The sequence below is a fragment of the Arachis hypogaea genome, chromosome 20 (genome assembly GCF_003086295.3).
Source record: "Arachis hypogaea cultivar Tifrunner chromosome 20, arahy.Tifrunner.gnm2.J5K5, whole genome shotgun sequence".
Taxonomy (NCBI): domain Eukaryota; kingdom Viridiplantae; phylum Streptophyta; class Magnoliopsida; order Fabales; family Fabaceae; genus Arachis; species Arachis hypogaea.
The window spans coordinates 64391821-64409334 of record NC_092055.1 but is presented as its reverse complement, the minus strand read 5'-3'; the positions used below and the strand labels follow the sequence as shown (position 1 = coordinate 64409334).

At 38.2% G+C, this 17514-nt stretch overlaps 1 long non-coding RNA gene across 1 annotated transcript in view; it reads left to right on the top strand.

Annotated features, from left to right (window-relative positions):
* Positions 1 to 15098, top strand: part of LOC112784644 (uncharacterized) — a 34073-nt gene extending 18975 nt beyond the window's left edge. Inside the window, exon 4 of the long non-coding RNA XR_011878526.1 lies at positions 14855 to 15098. This is a non-coding gene — a long non-coding RNA (uncharacterized lncRNA). The remainder of the gene's footprint in view (positions 1 to 14854) is intronic.
* The last annotated feature ends 2416 nt before the right edge of the window (positions 15099 to 17514 follow it).

The following is a 17514-nucleotide window of genomic DNA, read 5'->3' as shown; positions in this document are numbered from 1 at the left end:
GAAGGGAGAATCAAGCAAAAACTAGGGACATGACAACTAGAAGGTGGTGAAGTTCTTTCATAATTTCAAATTAAATAAGGAAGATGTATATCTGAAACATGATATGCCTCCAAGTGCTCTTTGTTCTGCATAAATTTTTTTTTTGCTTGAAAGTGATCTGCATAATCTTGTCATCCTTCATTTGCTTGAATCTTGTTTTGTTTCCTTGCTGCTTGAATAAAAGAAAAAATGTTTGATTTAGAAAAGTAATTGTTCAATGTTGCAGAAGTTAGAATGAAAGTTAGTGGTGGTATTTGTTTGATTCAATTGTTAGTTCATAAAATAAGTGCTGCATAATGACATGTTCTTTGAAGCTTAAGCTAGTTTGCTGCTATAACCTTTCAATTAATGAAAGTCCCTTGAGAACGAATCAGAACAAAAAAAAAAGAAAAAAAAAAAAGAAAAAAAGCCAAGAATTGGCAAAGAAACAAACAATAAGGCTAGACACCAATAGCTTGGACCCCAGGACACATGCCTGTGGTGTTTTTGTACTAGGATATGCTCGGACAAGTAGGTTCTGAGGAGTATTTCAAAACTTGGCCACTTAGATCAACTGATTTGGGATTTCTAACTGAAAGTCCACAATAAAGAGCAACCTAGCTACAAAACATTTAGTAATCCAAAGAGATGTTGGGCATCAATGATCCTAGGAAGAAAATGTGAGCCATGTGTCTGTGGTGAAGAAATGTTGAGCAAAGTTAAGCCAAAAGGCTGCTGCAACATTTGCCACCAAGCCTTAAATGAATAATAAGCTCTAAGCAAAAAAAATAAAGAAGGAAAAGCTAGCAAGAGATTAAGCAAAAAGGTAAAGCATTATAGCAACAACATTAGTGAACCTTTGAGGAAACATATCTTATGTAACAGCAAGTAATAAGTGAGCTACCATTGTCTGCATAAAACCCCCATGAACCAAGTTCAACTATCTGCTAAATAAGAACATCCATACTTCTCTGTTTCATTTCATTTTCTCTTATGATTAGTGCTTGCTTGGGGACAAGTAAGTTTTAAGTTTGGTGTTGTGATGACAAGTCATCATATGCTAGTTTTTCAAGCATTTTTTCACTTGTTTCATTAGGTTTTATGCACTTTCTTGCATTGTAAGTAAGTGGTTTGGAGTGGAATTGCATGATTTTGTTGAATCAATCAACCACCCTTTAATTGATACTAAATAATGAGGTTTAAACTAAATTTAATTAGTTTTTGAATGATTTATAAACCTTGTGAATTTGGTGATACTTTGATTGGTTGTTTTGATTACTTGTAGGTGAAGAAAAGAAGAAAACAAGAAAGCGTAGCCTAAGAAGCGTGGCCCAAGGAAAAGAAAAATGTGGCAAAAGAGACAAGGAAGCGTGGCATATTGAAGGAGGAAAGCCACAGCGCTCTCTCCAAGAGCTCAATGCTCTCCAAAGGAGCATTATAATTGAACCAAGGAAGCAAAGGCTTGAATGCTACGCTCTCCTTGAGAGCTGAGCACTATAATGAACCAAGGAAGAAAGGGAAGAAGCACAATGCTCAGCTCTTGCCAAGAGCATTATCGGGCTCCATCCAAAAATAAATTCAAGGAAAAAGCTTGCTAATGCTTGCCACAAGGTTCGAACTCATGAGCAAGGGGGAGTGAAGGAGCGCTACTCACAAAGGAAAATAAGCCAAACTTGGCCAAAATGCACTCACAAGGATTCGAACCAGGGATAGTCATGAAGAGTGGGGAGAAGGCGCTACAAGAAACCAAGAAAATTGGCACCAAAATGCTCCCACCATGATTCAAACTTGGAACCTCATTCACCAAGCAAAGAGAGCTGCGCTCTCAAGGAGAGCTGAGCGCTACTCCCCTTATTCCTTGAAGTATGATGCGCGAGTGTGACACGGCCAGGGAAGCATGTCACGCACAATTTGGCACGGTTGATACGCGAAAAATAAGATATTAACGCGTAACCAGCAAGTATACCGGATCGTATCAAGTAATAAAACTCACTAAGAGTGAGGTCGATCCCACGGAGATTGGTAGATTAAGCAACTTTAGTTAAATGGTAAATTTAGTCAAGCAAACATGGTTTTGATTTCATGAGATTTTAATTCTTGAACGTAATTGCAAAAATTAAATGACAAGGAATCTAAAGAATTGCAATGAAGAAAGAAAATAAAAGTAAACGAATGAAACTTAGAGTGCAAAAAACTTAAATGACATTAAAGATAAATTGCAAGGAAGTATAGTGCAAGAATTTTAAAGAGCAGAAGAGTAAATTGCAAGAAATAGAGAAACAGAATGTAAATGACAAGAATAATAAATTGCAAGAATGTAGAAGGGAATTGGGTAATGGGTATTCAAACAACTAAAGAGCAAAAGAAATGAGAATTAATGATGGAAAAGATCATTAGAGATCAGAGATGCAAATTCTCATGAATTGATGTTGATCAATTCCTTCTCAATCATGGGTATAGATCCATGGCAGATTGTGGGTAATTGAGTCTCAATCTCTTGGTAACTCAATTTCTCTCAACACAACCAATTGCCACTCTCGTGATCTAATTGTTCATGAGAAGAGATGAAGTTCAATTTCTAATCCAAGCCACACAACTTCCAGAATCTCAACTAAGGGAGGTTACATCTCACATACCAACCCAAAGTGTATTGATCAAAGAAATCATGAAAGGATGAACTCTAAACTGAATTATGTAGCTCCTTTCTCAAGTTCACCACATAATTCATATAGATTCAATCCCTCTCTCGATGGTGATTAAATTTGTGAAGAACAAGAGTTTTCTCTTAGATGAACCACTTGAATTGAGAAGGAAAAGAAAAGTTATCAACCCATTCAAATGAGCAGAGCTCCTCCCCCTAATGAAAATGGGGTTTAGTGAATCATAGCTCTAAATTCAACCACAAGTGCAAAAGTAAACATTCCAATTTAATAGAGAAGAGTAATGAAGAATGAAGAAGAAGTTCTTGAAAACTAAAATTCAAAAATTGCCAAAGAAAACTAACTTCCTCCCTGCTATGCTTCCCAATTGGGAGTGTAGCACCAAGCAGAGTGAAAAGCTAGTAAAAGTAACTACTATGATGTAAATTGTAAAAGTGTCTAAAAATCCTTTCCCTAAGTACAAAACTATTCTCTATTTATACTATTCCTAAAACTCCTTGAAATTCTCCTTTTGGGTTAGCAATTTGGTCCTTGCTCTTCGTTGATTTTGCTTCATGAAAGAATTCTTGTCAAACAGAGGAAACAGGGCTCATTTTCATTGCTCTGGCCCAATGGCCTGGTGTTATTGGCAAACACGCCAGCCTTGGTGCACGTTGGCAACGTGCATGGTAATTTCCTGGGAGTGGGATAGGGTGCTTGGGCGTTGTTGCCCAAGTTGTTGCCCAAGTTGTTGCCAAACACTTGCTTGTTCTTCACTTTTTATGCTTGATGTTGCCTGAACTTTGAGCTTCAATCCTTTGCTTCAATATGAATTATATATCATTGAAAAGTTCTTGATGTCTACTTTCTAATACCACTGGAATTACCTCATATGAATTTTCCTAGCTCAAGTTATGCTCCATTGAAGAGGGCAAGGTCAGGCTGCCTTGGTTGGGCGTTTTTACCAAACACACCACTAACAACGCCCTCAAGAACTCCTCTAGTCCAAATTTCTTGGCCTGGGCATTGTTGCTGGAGTTGCCAAGGAACACGCTAGTTCATCTTGGCCCTGGCAACGTGTTCGACCCCCTCTCTTGGCTCATTCATTCTTCCTTGAATCTCAACCTCATTTCCTTGTTTTTGGGGCCTAAAGATGACTCTGATTCGAGCTTCCATTTCATACTTCACTATGGACTATTATATATCGTTGGAAAGCTCTGAATATCATCTTTTCAACGCAGCTAGAAGTACTCAAATTGGATCTCTGTAACTCAAGTTATACATCCTTGAAGAAGGTGAGGTCAGGCTGTCTTGGTTGGAGTTGTTGGTGAAGTTGTTGGCAAACACGCCACTAGCAACGCTCAATCCTCCCTTGGCCCAAGTTCCTAGCCTTGGCATTGTTGCTGGTGTTGTTGATGAACACGCCACTTCATCTTTAATGCAACAATGCCTTCGAGCTCTCCTTAGCTCACTTTCTTGGCCTTGCGTTGCCAAGGAACACGCATATTCAACTTCAAGTTGGCAACGCCCAAGGTCATTTTCTATAGCCACCTTGCAGGGACCAGCGTTGTTATTGGCGTTGTTGATGAATATGCCAGTTCATCCCTCACTGGGCAACGCTCTCGAGCCTTCTTTAGGGGTGCCTTAAAGTGGGCGTTTTTGCTGGAGTTGCCAAGGAACACGCCAGCACCAACGTGCTAGTGAGCTCCTCTAGCCAAAATTCTTGGCCTAGACGTTGTTATGGGCATTGCCAGGGAACACGCCAGTTCATTCCCTGCCTGGCAACACTCTCAAGCTCCCCTTTTTGCTCTGTTTCAAGCTTCTTTTCTTGCTCTGTTTCAAGCTTCCTGGCATTGTCCACAAACACTCCAGAGTTGGCAACGTGCTTCCTCTGTTTCCTTGCCAAGATTGATATATCTCCAAACCTTCTTGCTCCAATTCTTGCTCCATCATCTTCTTTCTTTATCACCTAACATAAACCAAAGAATCTTCCTAAAAGTTTTGCTATCTTATGCAATGAATTTCAAGAGCATCATTCATATCAACTTGTTTATAAACTTCTTAAATCATTTGCATGAGTTATGCCAAATTTCACCTAATTCTTGGTTTATGAATGCATGTAGAGAAAACTCACAAAATTGCTTGTTTATTCTAGTAATAATACATGAAATTAAGCTAAAACCAACTAAACTAACTAGTTAAAATAGAAAATATGCGAATGCATCAACGGTCAAGGAGCTTGGTCCGCACAAGACAAGCCTCAAGGCAGCAAAGGGAGTGCTGCACTCTTGGGAAGAGCTGAGCGCTACCCTGGTGCTAGCTTGGCATGCTACAAAGGGCCAAGGACACAAGTCATGAGTGTTGCGCTCTCCCCACCAACTGAGCACACTACTGGGAGCAAGCACCCATTGGCCAAAATTGAACCAAAATTCAACTTAAATTAAATTATTCACCAAATTAAAAAGCCCACTCCAAATTCTAAAATCCAAAAATAGGAAGTGTATAAATAGAAGCTAGTTTGAGTTAGAAAGGACCTTTTTGCTTACTTTTGAATTGTCAATCTTAATTTCTAGCTTTGGAGGTTTGGAAATTGAGGAGAGAATTGAATTCTCTTCTTCTTTGTTCTTGCCTCTACCCTTTTGATCTTTGTTTTGGATATTGGGTGGAGAATTGAAGAAATTCTATTTCAATCTCACCTTGAGATCTCTTTGTTTATTTTCTGCATAATTCTAGAAACTGTGATTTGAATCTATATTCTGTTTATTGCTTCCTTCTACTTCTTCTGCAATTTACTCTTCCATTTCTTTTGCAATTGTTCTTGGGTAGATCAAGAAAGGAATTGAGATCTAGACTTGTTCTCTAGTCTCCTCCAACCCTGAGATCTTCAACTTCCCTTGAGTTATTGCAATTGAGCTACAGTTTGTTTTCTGTTTGGATTTTCAAGCAATTGTTCTTTTCTGTTTAGATCTGTTGCATTTCAATTCATACTTTACTTCTCTGATTCATGCCATTTTACTTTCTCTTGTTTAATTTCTGCAATCCCAACTCCCAAATCCTTTTATGATTCAAGCCATTTACATTTCTTGCACTTTAAGTTTCAGCTATTTACGTTTCTTGCAATCTAAGTTTCTGCATTTTACATTACTTTCACTTTAAGATTCAACTCTTTTAATTCTTCTGCACTTTAATTCTTGTCAATTATCCCTCTCCCTTTAAATTTCATGCAGTTTAGCTTCTGTTGGATACAAATCACTCAAATCAACTCTTGTTCGCTTGACTAAATCAACCTCTTAACTAAAATTGCTCAATCCTTCACTCCCTGTGGGATCGACCTCACTCATGTGAGTTATTACTACTTGATGTGACCCAGTACACTTGCCGATGAGTTTCGTGTTGGATCGTTTTCCACACATCACTCCCACCAAGCACTTTTGGTTTAAGTCCTTAAGTTGGACAATTGGAAGGTTCCTTGTCAAGGTGGTTTATGCCTGTATTCATCCTTGAACCTCCAAGAGTGCTTGTCCTTCAATTAGTTGTCAGAAGTTCCAACCATTTTCACCAAGCTTTGGTGAGGTTCTCTCCAAGATATGAGCTTCCAAAGTTGGTTTCCATGGTGTGATCCAGGATCCCATATCTTATCTTCGCACCCATCTTTTAGTTGATCGCCTTGATTCTGTCTGGGTGACAAGAAAACTGAATCCTCATGAAGGCACCAAACTACCATCCTAGACCCATTCAATTGAGCATAGCACCAATTCATACTCTTCAATTTTGAGCTTCCAACCATAATGAGTCTAGATTTAGAACGCCAACTACTAAACAACCTCCTCTTTCGCTTAATTCTATAAAGCGCCCTAAGTTGGCCATCCGTCTCAAGCAAACCATACTCAAGTGGGATAATAAAGCTAAGAGTTAGAAGTTTTACCCACTCAAATGAAAGATTGGGTAACAACCTAGGTGGAGGAGTTCCCAAAGATCTTGATAAAGCACACTCTACTCCCGTCCATCCTTTTCTAGAGTTTTCCACCACTTGGCAGGGTTCTTTGAACTTTACCTCTCGCCAAGTTTCTTCAAGTTCACACTCTTCTTCACTAATTTATTCTATCTCATCCCCATCACTCTCATCATAGATAGGAGGGTTAGTGAAGTCTACCTCGTCATCAATTCTAAGCACAGTAGGGAGGGACTCATCAAGCTCAAAGGAATCATACGTTGATTCAGAATCATCATAAATAGGAGGGCTTGTTGTTGGGGACTCTTCTTCCAATTCTTCCTTCTCCAATTGCCTTGGAAGTTGTACATCCTCCTCAACATTGCTTTCTAATCCACTGGAAGAAGGCTCAACAAGATCATCAAGGGGATTGACCAACGTGGACAAAAAATCACTAATGATGGAATCCACTTCTTGATCAATTTCCTTTAACTCTCTATCTACTTCCTCAACATCACTCTCCTCTTTAACATCCCTTCCAAACTTCGTGGAAGAGGGCTCTTCGAATTGAGATTCCATTATATGCTCAACATATCCTAAACATCTAACCACTACTTCCTTTTGTTCACTAAATTCTACCTCCTCCTCTTGTTGTACTTCTTGTTTTAATTCCTCCTCCTCTCCATGGAGCTTCAAGTTCACTCTCTCGCCAAGATTTTTGGTTGCTTCTCTAGGGGTGGTGGTGTCACATCATCGTCCTCCCACGGGACATCATCCAGCTCAATCATGCTGGTTACCAAGGTAGGGAATGGCAACAGGCCACGGATATGAGCTCGCCACATACTCTGCCTGATCAGCCGGGGGAAGTCTACCTCCTTTCCCTCCATCACACAACCAATCAGAACTAGCATATCCATCGGAATCTCTGAGAAGTGAGTGGTGGGCAAGACGTAATGGGCGAAAATATGCTGCCAAGTCTTAGCCTCTCTCGACAGATAAGTGAAACACATCCCCTTGGGTTTCTTGTTCCCAGAATCCATCACCCAAGGGGCGTCAGGTGTGGCAATCACGCGCTTCAGCGCCTTATAGTCAAAAGTCATGCAGTGGATAGCCACCTCTGCCTACTGATAGGCGCATGTGTCATCAGTACAAGGTCGACAAAGCAATGCCTCCCCGATAACAGCCTCGGTGATCAGAATTTCTCTACCCCGCACTTGGACCGAATCAAGAGTAGCACGGAAGAAGTTGCAGTAGAATTCTCTCACCCATGAAGTGTTTATCCTCCCCAAATCTCTGTCAACAAAGTCCAATCCCAACTCCAGAATGTGGGTGTTTATGGCGCGTCTCACATTATTGGGAAGGACCAACTTCTTTTAAATGTTCAGGTTCGTCTTTCGGAATTTAGGGAAGCGAAGCTCACAGTAGAGGTTGGGGAATTTGATTGGGCCAGTGGATGGGAGTAGCTGATTCTCCTTGTCCACTTCATTCAGGGGATTCTTAGCATAATTAGCATAAGGTGAAGGGGTAGAGTGCTTCTTCTTCTTTGAAGTAGTGGCTATAGCTTTTCCCTTGTCTGACATCCTGAAAAATAGTTATGATATGATATAAGCAATTAGCCAAGTAGATATAAAGCACTCAAAGTAAAACACATTCATGAAGTGAGTGAAGAAAATAGAATTCTTGGAATGCAAGTAACAAAATTCAAAATTCAAACCAAGTCACAAACCAAGAATTTAAACCACAATTGCACATTACTTGTTCATTGAGCTAAGAAATGCTATATTCAAAAGAATGATTAAAAAGGGTTATGGAGAGAGGAAGAAAATCAGCTGGTTAATCAAGTTAGAGTTAGAAATTAGTTCAAAAATCAGTGATATGACAATTATCGGCTCAATTAAAAGAAGTGTACAAAGTATGGATGCAAGCATACTCACAACCATGAATTGCATATAGTCATTGATGATGAAATACAACATTGCCAAAAAGCAACTAGTATGAAAACAAGTCATCAGTCAATGCGAAGATCACTAGAATTGTATGAATTGGTGATTATAAAATTAAAACTTCAATGAACAATGCACATAAATGAAATTCAAACACCAAATTTCAATGAGGCATGAAGGTCACAAGGTTGAGATAAGAGTTGAAAATTTATGCACCATTAGCCACTTTGGGTATAGAGAAAATGAGTTACATTAGCCACATAGGTGGAAGAAATCATCAACCTTGTGAAAGCAAGCAAATGGGACTCAATTTCAAATGAAAACCAAGTTTATGGTCAATCTGGAAATTTACCCAAACTATCCAATGCATAGACGTAAATTAACATTGTAATCAAGCAAAGAATATAATAAGCATGACCAAAACTTGTAAACATGTCCTTGAGGAGTCTCCAAAACCATTTAACAAACAAAATCCTATTGACACAGAAATCGTCAAATTGAAGTTTGTTGCATCAAGTGAAACAATGTTGATTCATAAGATATGGTTAGGAAAAATTCAGCAGCATTTCAGCAGTAAATTGGCCATTTCCCAAAATCAAACAATCAAATCAGGTTCCATATGGATGCATTACAATTAAAGACAAAAGCCAGATATGAATTCATATGAAATAGGCATGTAAGCCAATAGATAGCAACAAATAGCAATGAGCAATTAGGCAACTAGTAGTCATGAGGGAAGTAACATTTAGCATCAACAATCCAAATTGGCACAGGACAAATCAAATGAAACCGAACAATTCCAAACAGCAGCACAAATTCAAACAAGCCTAAATCCACTACTCAGCCCAAATTCTCTAACCACGTAATTAAACTAATCTAACTAAACTAATCAACAAAATTAACGCAAAATAGTAAAGGAAACAGAACAGGGAAAGACAGATACCTGGGAAGCAGAAACTGAACAGAGCAGATGGGTGATGGAGAGAGGAAGAAATGTGACCGACTGAGGGTTGGTGGTCACCGTGGGGGCTTACCGGCGATAATGGAGTCACGGCCGTCATTGGCGGTGAAGCAGGGGTGAGAATGGATGAGACAGAGAGGAGAGAATGGAGTGAGAAAGAGAAGGCGAGGAAGAAGGAGCGAGGGAAGAAGAGAGGGGGTTGTAGCGACGGTGACGGTTGTGAGACGCTCGCCGGGACGGTGGTTACAGAGCCGGTTATGGGGAAAGAGAAGAAGAAATGGAACGTTGGAGAAGAGGGAAGGATTGGGGGTGCGACTGCGCTAGGGCTTTCGCATCCCTGGGTAAGGGAATTTTTCGAATCCACGTGTGCGCGCACTGTGCGCGTCCGCATGGGTGGGAGAATAAGGAAGGGGCGTGGAAGCGCCATCCACGCTTGCGCGTAGATAAGTGAATTGAGAATGGGCGCGGACGCGTACGGTGCGCGTCCGCGCGGGTGAGCTTGGTCAGAGTGACAAAAGGGGCTCAGAGTTGGCATAACTCTCGGGCCTTTTGGTCTGCTTGATGCAAAAACGCATCGACGCATGCGCACTGTGCGCTTGCGCGTGGATGGGTTGACTGATGATAGGGCGCGGAGGCGCCAGGTACGCCTACGCGCGCGCAATGTGCGCTTGCGCGTGGCAAGTTTTTTTTTTTTTAAGAGCAACAAGAAGAGCTCTAAATCTTTCCAACCTTCTCTAAGACTCTAGAACTAGCTAAGATGCAAAATCAAATTTTTGAAAAATTTTTTTGTGGATTTTCAAACAAATTGAGAAAACTTGCAATCTAAGCAAAAACTCAAATTCAAAGAATCATCCCTAATTAAGGCTTAGAATCTATAAACACCTTAGCAAGCAAAAGAAAATATATTGAGGAAGTAAAGAAACTATATAAAATGGAACCCAATTCATTCATTCATTATATCTACAAGAGAATGGAAAGAGTTTACCATGGTGGGGTGTCTCCCACCAAGCACTTTAGGTTTAAGTCCTTAAGTTGGATAATTGGAAGGTTCCTTGTCAAGGTGGTTTATGCCTGTATTCATCCTTGAACCTCTAAGAGTGCTTGTCTTTCAATTGGTTTTTAGAAGTTCCAACCATTTTCACCAAGCTTTGGTGAGGTTCTCTCTAAGATATAAGCTTCCAAAGTTGGTTTCCATGGTGTGATCCAGTATCCCATATCTTATCTTCGCACCCATCTTTTAGTTGATCGCCTTGATTCTGTCTGGGTGACAAGAAAACTGAATCCTCATGAAGGCACCAAACTACCCTCCTAGACACATTCAATTGAGCATAGCACCAATCCATACTCTTCAATTTTGAGCTTCCAACCATAATGAGTCTAGATTTAGAACGCCAACCACTAAACAACCTCCTCTTTCGCTTAATTCCACAAAGCGCCCTAAGTTGGCCATCCGTCTCAAGCAAACCATACTCAAGTGGGATAATAAAGCTAAGAGTTAGAAGTTTTACCCACTCAAATGAAAGATTGGGTAACAACCTAGGTGGAGGAGTTCCCAAAGATCTTGATAAAGCACACTCTACTCCCGTCCATCCTTTTCTAGAGTTTTCCACCACTTGGCAGGGTTCTTTGAGCTTTACCTCTCGCCAAGCTTCTTCAAGTTCACACTCTTCTTCACCAATTTCTTCTATCTCTTCCCCATCACTCTCATCATAGATAGGAGGGTTAGTGAAGTCTACCTCGTCATCAATTCCAAGCACAGTGGGGAAGGACTCATTAAGCTCAAAGGGATCATACGTTGATTCGGAATCATTATAAATAGGAGGGCTTGTTGTTGGGGATTCTTCTTCCAATTCTTCCTTCTCCAATTGCCTTGGAAGTTGTACATCCTCCTCAACATTGCTTTCTAATCCACTAGAAGAAGGCTCAACAAGATCATCAAGGGGATTGACTAACAAGGACAAAAAATCACTAATGATGGAATCCACTTCTTAATCAATTTTCTTCAACTCTCTATGTACTACCTCAACATCACTCTCCTCTTTAACATCCCTTCCAAACTTCGTGGAAGAAGGCTCTTCGACTTGAGATTCCATTATGTGCTCAACATATCCTAAACATCCAACCACTACTTCCTTTTGTTCACTAAATTCTACCTCCTCCTCTTGTTGTACTTCTTGTTTTAATTCCTCCTCCTCTCCATGGAGCTTCAAGTTCACTCCCTCGCCAAGCTTTTTGGTTGCTTTTCCACATTCAACAATGGAAGCGCCTTGATCATATAGGCTTAGGCGGGATGAGATCATGTTACCAATGGCTTCTACCATGATAGCCATTTTTGATCTTAATTCCGCGAACTTCTTTTCATCCTCCTCTTGTCGCCTTAAGATATGAGATTCAAGATCTCTCAATTCCAACATGGAGGCTTCATCGGGAGGTAATGGTGGAAGAGAGGGTTCATTGTTTGAGGGAAGGTTGTTGTAATTGGAAGGTGGTCCATATTGGTAAAATTCTTGAGGTGGTGTGTATGGACTTTGTGGTTCATGGAAGAATTGGTGATGGAAAGGTGGTGGTCCTAGATATGGTTTATATGGTGGTTGGTATGGTGGGTACATATGGAGGTAAATGGTGGTAGAAGGCTTGTGAGTAAGGTGGTTCAAAATTATGTTGCGGAGGGGGTTCATATGCATGTGGTGGTTGTGGTTGACAATCACAATAAGGGTCATCACACACATTGGATTGGTATGCATTAGGATCAGGATTATACCCATATGAATTCAGAGGAGGTTATTGCCAAGAAAGTTGTCCTTGAGCTTGGGGTTCCTCCCATCTTTGATTTCTAAATCTTTGATGCACATCCTCATTGAAGCTTCCATTTCCTACAACATAGTTTGAAATACACTCATAGCCAAAGTGATGAGAATTCATGGTGATAAGAGAAAATAAAAATAAAACTAATAAGAAACAAAGAAAACAAAGTCCTACAACTAGCAAAAGCCAACAAACAAACCAAAAATCAAGCTATTCACAATATATACAATAGCTAATAACATAGCACCATTGTCATCCCCGGCAATGGCACCATTAATTTGATGGTCAAAGTGATCATTGTCGGTTAGGAATTTCTCTTATAGAAAGAAGAATTTCGTTGTAAGCATAGCTCCAAACCAACAAACAACTCTCGCATCAAATTAAGATATGTGTTTTGTCACAAGTACAAACCCCAATGAAAAATTACCGAAGTATTTAGACTCTGGGTCGTCTCACGAGGATAACAATGAAGTGATCAATTATTAGCTATAAGAATGCAAGGGGTAAAAGGGGGTTTGGTTGATAAAAGGGGCAATAAAATAAATGGCAAGAAAAGTGAATCAATTAAGCAATTAAAGAAGCAAGATAAGGGACTCTTGGTTAAGACTTAGGTAGTTGAAATCACTATCCTTGTCGCAATTCAAACATTGATAATTATGCGGAACCGAGCTCATTAGGTTTACTCTTTAAAGCCTTAAGTATGTAATGTCTACTCCTAGGCTTGGAGTACGTCAAATGGCTTGATCAACATCAATCCATAAGTACCAACCTAGCTACTAATTGACTTAGTAGTAGGCTAGAGTCAATGGTTATCAAATTGATCCCCAAGAGTTCTAAAATTACCAATTCAACAAAACCCAAGGACTCAAGATCACTCAACCCCCTTAGCCTAGGCCAAGGGTCAAGAGAACTACTCAAAAATTATAGGAAGCATTATATCAAACACCTAATGTGCAATAAAGTAAACATCACAAAATGCTAAAATTAAGGAAGCCCATAACTCATAAGCAAGAAATCAATAATAGCAAGCAAGATCAACACGAAAGAAACATCAACATCAAATTACATTAATTGTAAACCAAATCTAACATGAGTTCATCATCACAAACAATATAGCAAAATGAGAAATTAGCATTACAACTAAGAAAATCAAGATGTAGACATGAGAGATTATAAAAGAAACAAGATGAAAGCAAGGAATTAAACATGGATCCATGACAATCTAACTTAATTCTAGAGAGAAGAAGGAGCTTCTCTCTCTAGAAAACTAACTAAAGGCTCATGTTGACTAACTAATTGCTCCCCCTTGCTTGGAATTCAATTCTGTATGAAATACACTCAGAAACAAGTTGGATTTGGGCCTGGGTAGCTCAGAAATCGCCCCCAGCGTTTTGCTTTTAAGTGGGTCAAGTGAGAGTATCGGCGCGTGCGCGTACGCGCCATGTGCGCGTGCACGTCGATTGGCTATTTCTTCATCCGCGCGTACGCGGCATGTACGCGTGCGCGTCCTTACGCGAAATCACTTCGGCGCGTGCGTGCCTCGTACGCGTGCGCGCCCGTTGATGCATTCCCAATCTTTGTTTCTTCATACATTCTCCACTTTGTATGCTTTTCTCCTCATTTCTTCCATCCAATACTTACCTTATGAACCTGAAATCACTTAACAAACACATCAAGGCATCGAATGGAATTAAAGTGAATCAAAATCACCAATTTAAGGGCCAAAAAAGCATGTTTTTACACTTAAGCACAATTCAAGGGGGAATTACAAAACCATGCTATTTCATTGAATAAATGTGGAAAAATGTGATAAAATCCCCTAAAATAAGCACAAGATAAACCATGAAATCGGGATTTATCAGTTTTATATATTTACTCTGTTTATTCTGTTGCATTAGATTTTAAGTAGAAATCTCAATTCAAATCACCTTGAAGAGGAACATTTGGACGAAAAATTTATATGCATCAAGATTTGTGTATAGAACATTATATGCATCAAGATTTCTCTGACATTATAACAAAAAACAAAAATAATAAAACTATGCAACCCTTATTTTGTCCTACATTAGTATAGAACATTATAATTTTTTTTAGAATTAATCCCCGTCTCCCCTCCCCCTGGCCCCAAAAACAAAATCATTAGTTCTTGAAATCTGTTAGAGGACAAAGCGATTACTAATATAATAATTGTAAAAAGTATTATATTTCCACTTTGTATTGAAGTTTTGGAAGTATGTTTGTTCTATATAAACTCTTGAATGTCCTGTGTTTATGTTGAAGCTAACTTGGATAGATAGTCTGAAATAGAAACATATGCATATCTGGGTCTGATATAATCTTGCTTGCTGTGATTAATTAACACTGGCCTGCTTGCATGAACCACTTTATATTTAATAGATATACTGTCTTGTAGACATAGTTCCACATCATCATTTGATAGGATAGCATTTTAATTTTCTAATACACTAAGTCTTCATTGTTATTAGCACCACTATTATTGAGTATATTTCCCATTTCTATACATGGTTAGTGATTCATTGTTATTTCTCAAAAACAGATTTTGGATGAATACAACCGACTTCTAACATCTCAGTTGGAAACTCAAAGACAAGTAAGTTGACACTGATGCTCCTGAAACTCATTCTTTGGGATATTTTAATAACTATGGAAAACAGTCTCTGCTTTGGATGTATGAACTATAGACTATATTATATCATCAAGGTTGACTGGAAACTACTTGTTCCTAACATATCATTAGAAGTATTGTAATTACAGGAGTGGTTAGAATTTAGGGGTACTGAACCTGCATGCTTTTGTTTATGATAAATGCTTTAGGATTATAGCTAAAGCTAAATAATGATTCCCTCCATGTGATGATTTTTTGATGCAATGATAAAGCTAAATAATGAACTCGGATTCTCTTTGTGTTGTATATTTGTGTATAATTAATTAGATTACATTTTGTATATTTATGTATATTTGTGTATAATAAATTATTATTGAATTCATTTTCAATATATATTTTTTGCATTTTAATATATATTTGATATAAATAATTTATTTGATAGCATGCCGAAACATTTACACTAGAAACAGGAGTTAATGTTAATGGAACAAACTATAAATATTATGATTGAGTTGATCCCATAGTTTTTTTAGATTATATTATTTTATTTCTAGAACATACTTCATAATTCAGATGACAAAGAATGCTTGAAGATATTAAAAAATTGCTGGAAGGCTATACACCGAATGATGGGGTAGACAAAGTTCTTTCTATAGTGCTAGAGCAGACAGATGTTGCTAAGATGGCTTTCAGGTCTGATGTTTTCATGATGTTTCAAATGCCAAAAGGGAAGGAACAAACCTACCAAGATTTGTAAATCCCACCTTAGTAAATCTGTATAATTATTGTCAAATTTGGTAAGCTAATTGAAGTATTAGATAGCATTGTATTTTTTGCTCAAGTTGAAAAGCTTGTTGTGAAATTAGAGTTTTAAACTTGAGATTTATTTTGTATTTGAGCATTAATGTATAAAACAATTATAGCAAAAATTATATATGTCAGTAATTACTATTTGATTTGTCTTGTAATAAAAATTGCATACTGGTTTGGTAATAGAAAATGACTGAAAATTTATATTGTGTAGTGATGAAGGTAAAGTCAAAAAAAGGATTTTTTTTAATTTGATAAGGCTATCCCCACGCTTTAAAAGCGTGGCCGTATCTCTCCCTATCGCCACGCTTTAAAAGCGTGGCCGTATCTCTCTATCGCCACGCTTTAACAGCATAGCCATATCTCTACCTATCGCCACGCTTTAAAAGCGTGGCCATATTTCCCACCTACAGCCATGCTTTTACAAGTGACAGTTTGTAAAAAAGTGTGGCAATAGGCTGAAAAAAGCGTGGCGATAGAGCAACCGCCACCCTTTCATAGGTCACCCTTTCAAAAGCGTGGCGGTAGCTCAAAAAGTGTGGCGAAAAGCTATCGCCACGCTTTTTTCAGCTTTTCGCCACGCTTTAAAAGTGTGGCAATAGACGTGTTTTCTTGTAGTGGGTGTTTTGTTGTTTGTAAAATCCGCATCAAGTTTTTGGTGCCGTTGCCGGGGATTAGTTGAGATTGACAACTACCAGTTGTTTGATTATCTAGATTAGATATTTTTCAACTTATGCAGATTTTTCAGTTTATAATTTTCTTTTTCTTCTTTTTTATTTCTTTACGCTAGTTCCTTCCCTATTTTTCTTTCTTTTTTTCAAAAAGTTTTTCATTTTTTATTTAAAATTGAAAATTTAAATTTTTTAGATATAATTAGAATTTAAGTTTGGTGTCCTTTTTAAATTTTAAATTGTAAATTTATAAGTTAGTTAGTTAGTTATTTAAAGTGCATAATTAATATAAGAAATTAAATTTGGTGTTTTAATTTTTGAATTTTGAATTTTCAAATCTCTTCTTTGATCTTTTTAAGAGTAGGATTCAGATTTAGTTCTTTTTGTTATTTTTATTTTTCTTTATTTTATTTTTTTGAATATATATAAAAATAATATTTACTGTTCATTTTATTCCTCTTGGGAATTCTCTTCACACAGTGAAAGGAGTTCCAATTTAATTTTCTTTTATTTTTTTCTATGCGGAATAATAGGGATAGAGAACCACTCCACTACGACCCTGATCCAGGAGAACTCTAGAAGAACTCTTAGTTCATTCACTACTCCTAATCTAGGGAGTTGTGGAAGTAGCGTTGTGACACCCACTGTTAATGCCAATAATTTTGAGTTGAACCCTCAACTTGTTACATTTGTTCAACAAAATTGTCAATTTAGTGGGAGACTGCAAAAAGATCCAAATTTGTTTATCTCTAACTTATTACGAATTTGTGACACAATTAAGACCAATTGCATCCCGGCTGAGGTTTGATGGATTGGAAAACGAATTCCAACACAAATAACTCACCAGCAAGTGTACCGGATCGCATCAAGTAGTAAAACTCACTTAGAGTGAGGTCGATCCCACAGAGATTGATGGATCAAGCAACTTTAGTAGGTGATTAGTCTAGTCAAGCTAACATTGAAGTGAATTTGATGAAATTGAAGCAACAAAATGTAAATTGCAGTGAAATTAAAGTTGCAGAATGTAAATGGGCAGAAAACTTAAAGAACAAGAAAAGTAAATTGACAAAATCTTAAATGACAAGAAATGTAAATTTCAGCAGATCTCAC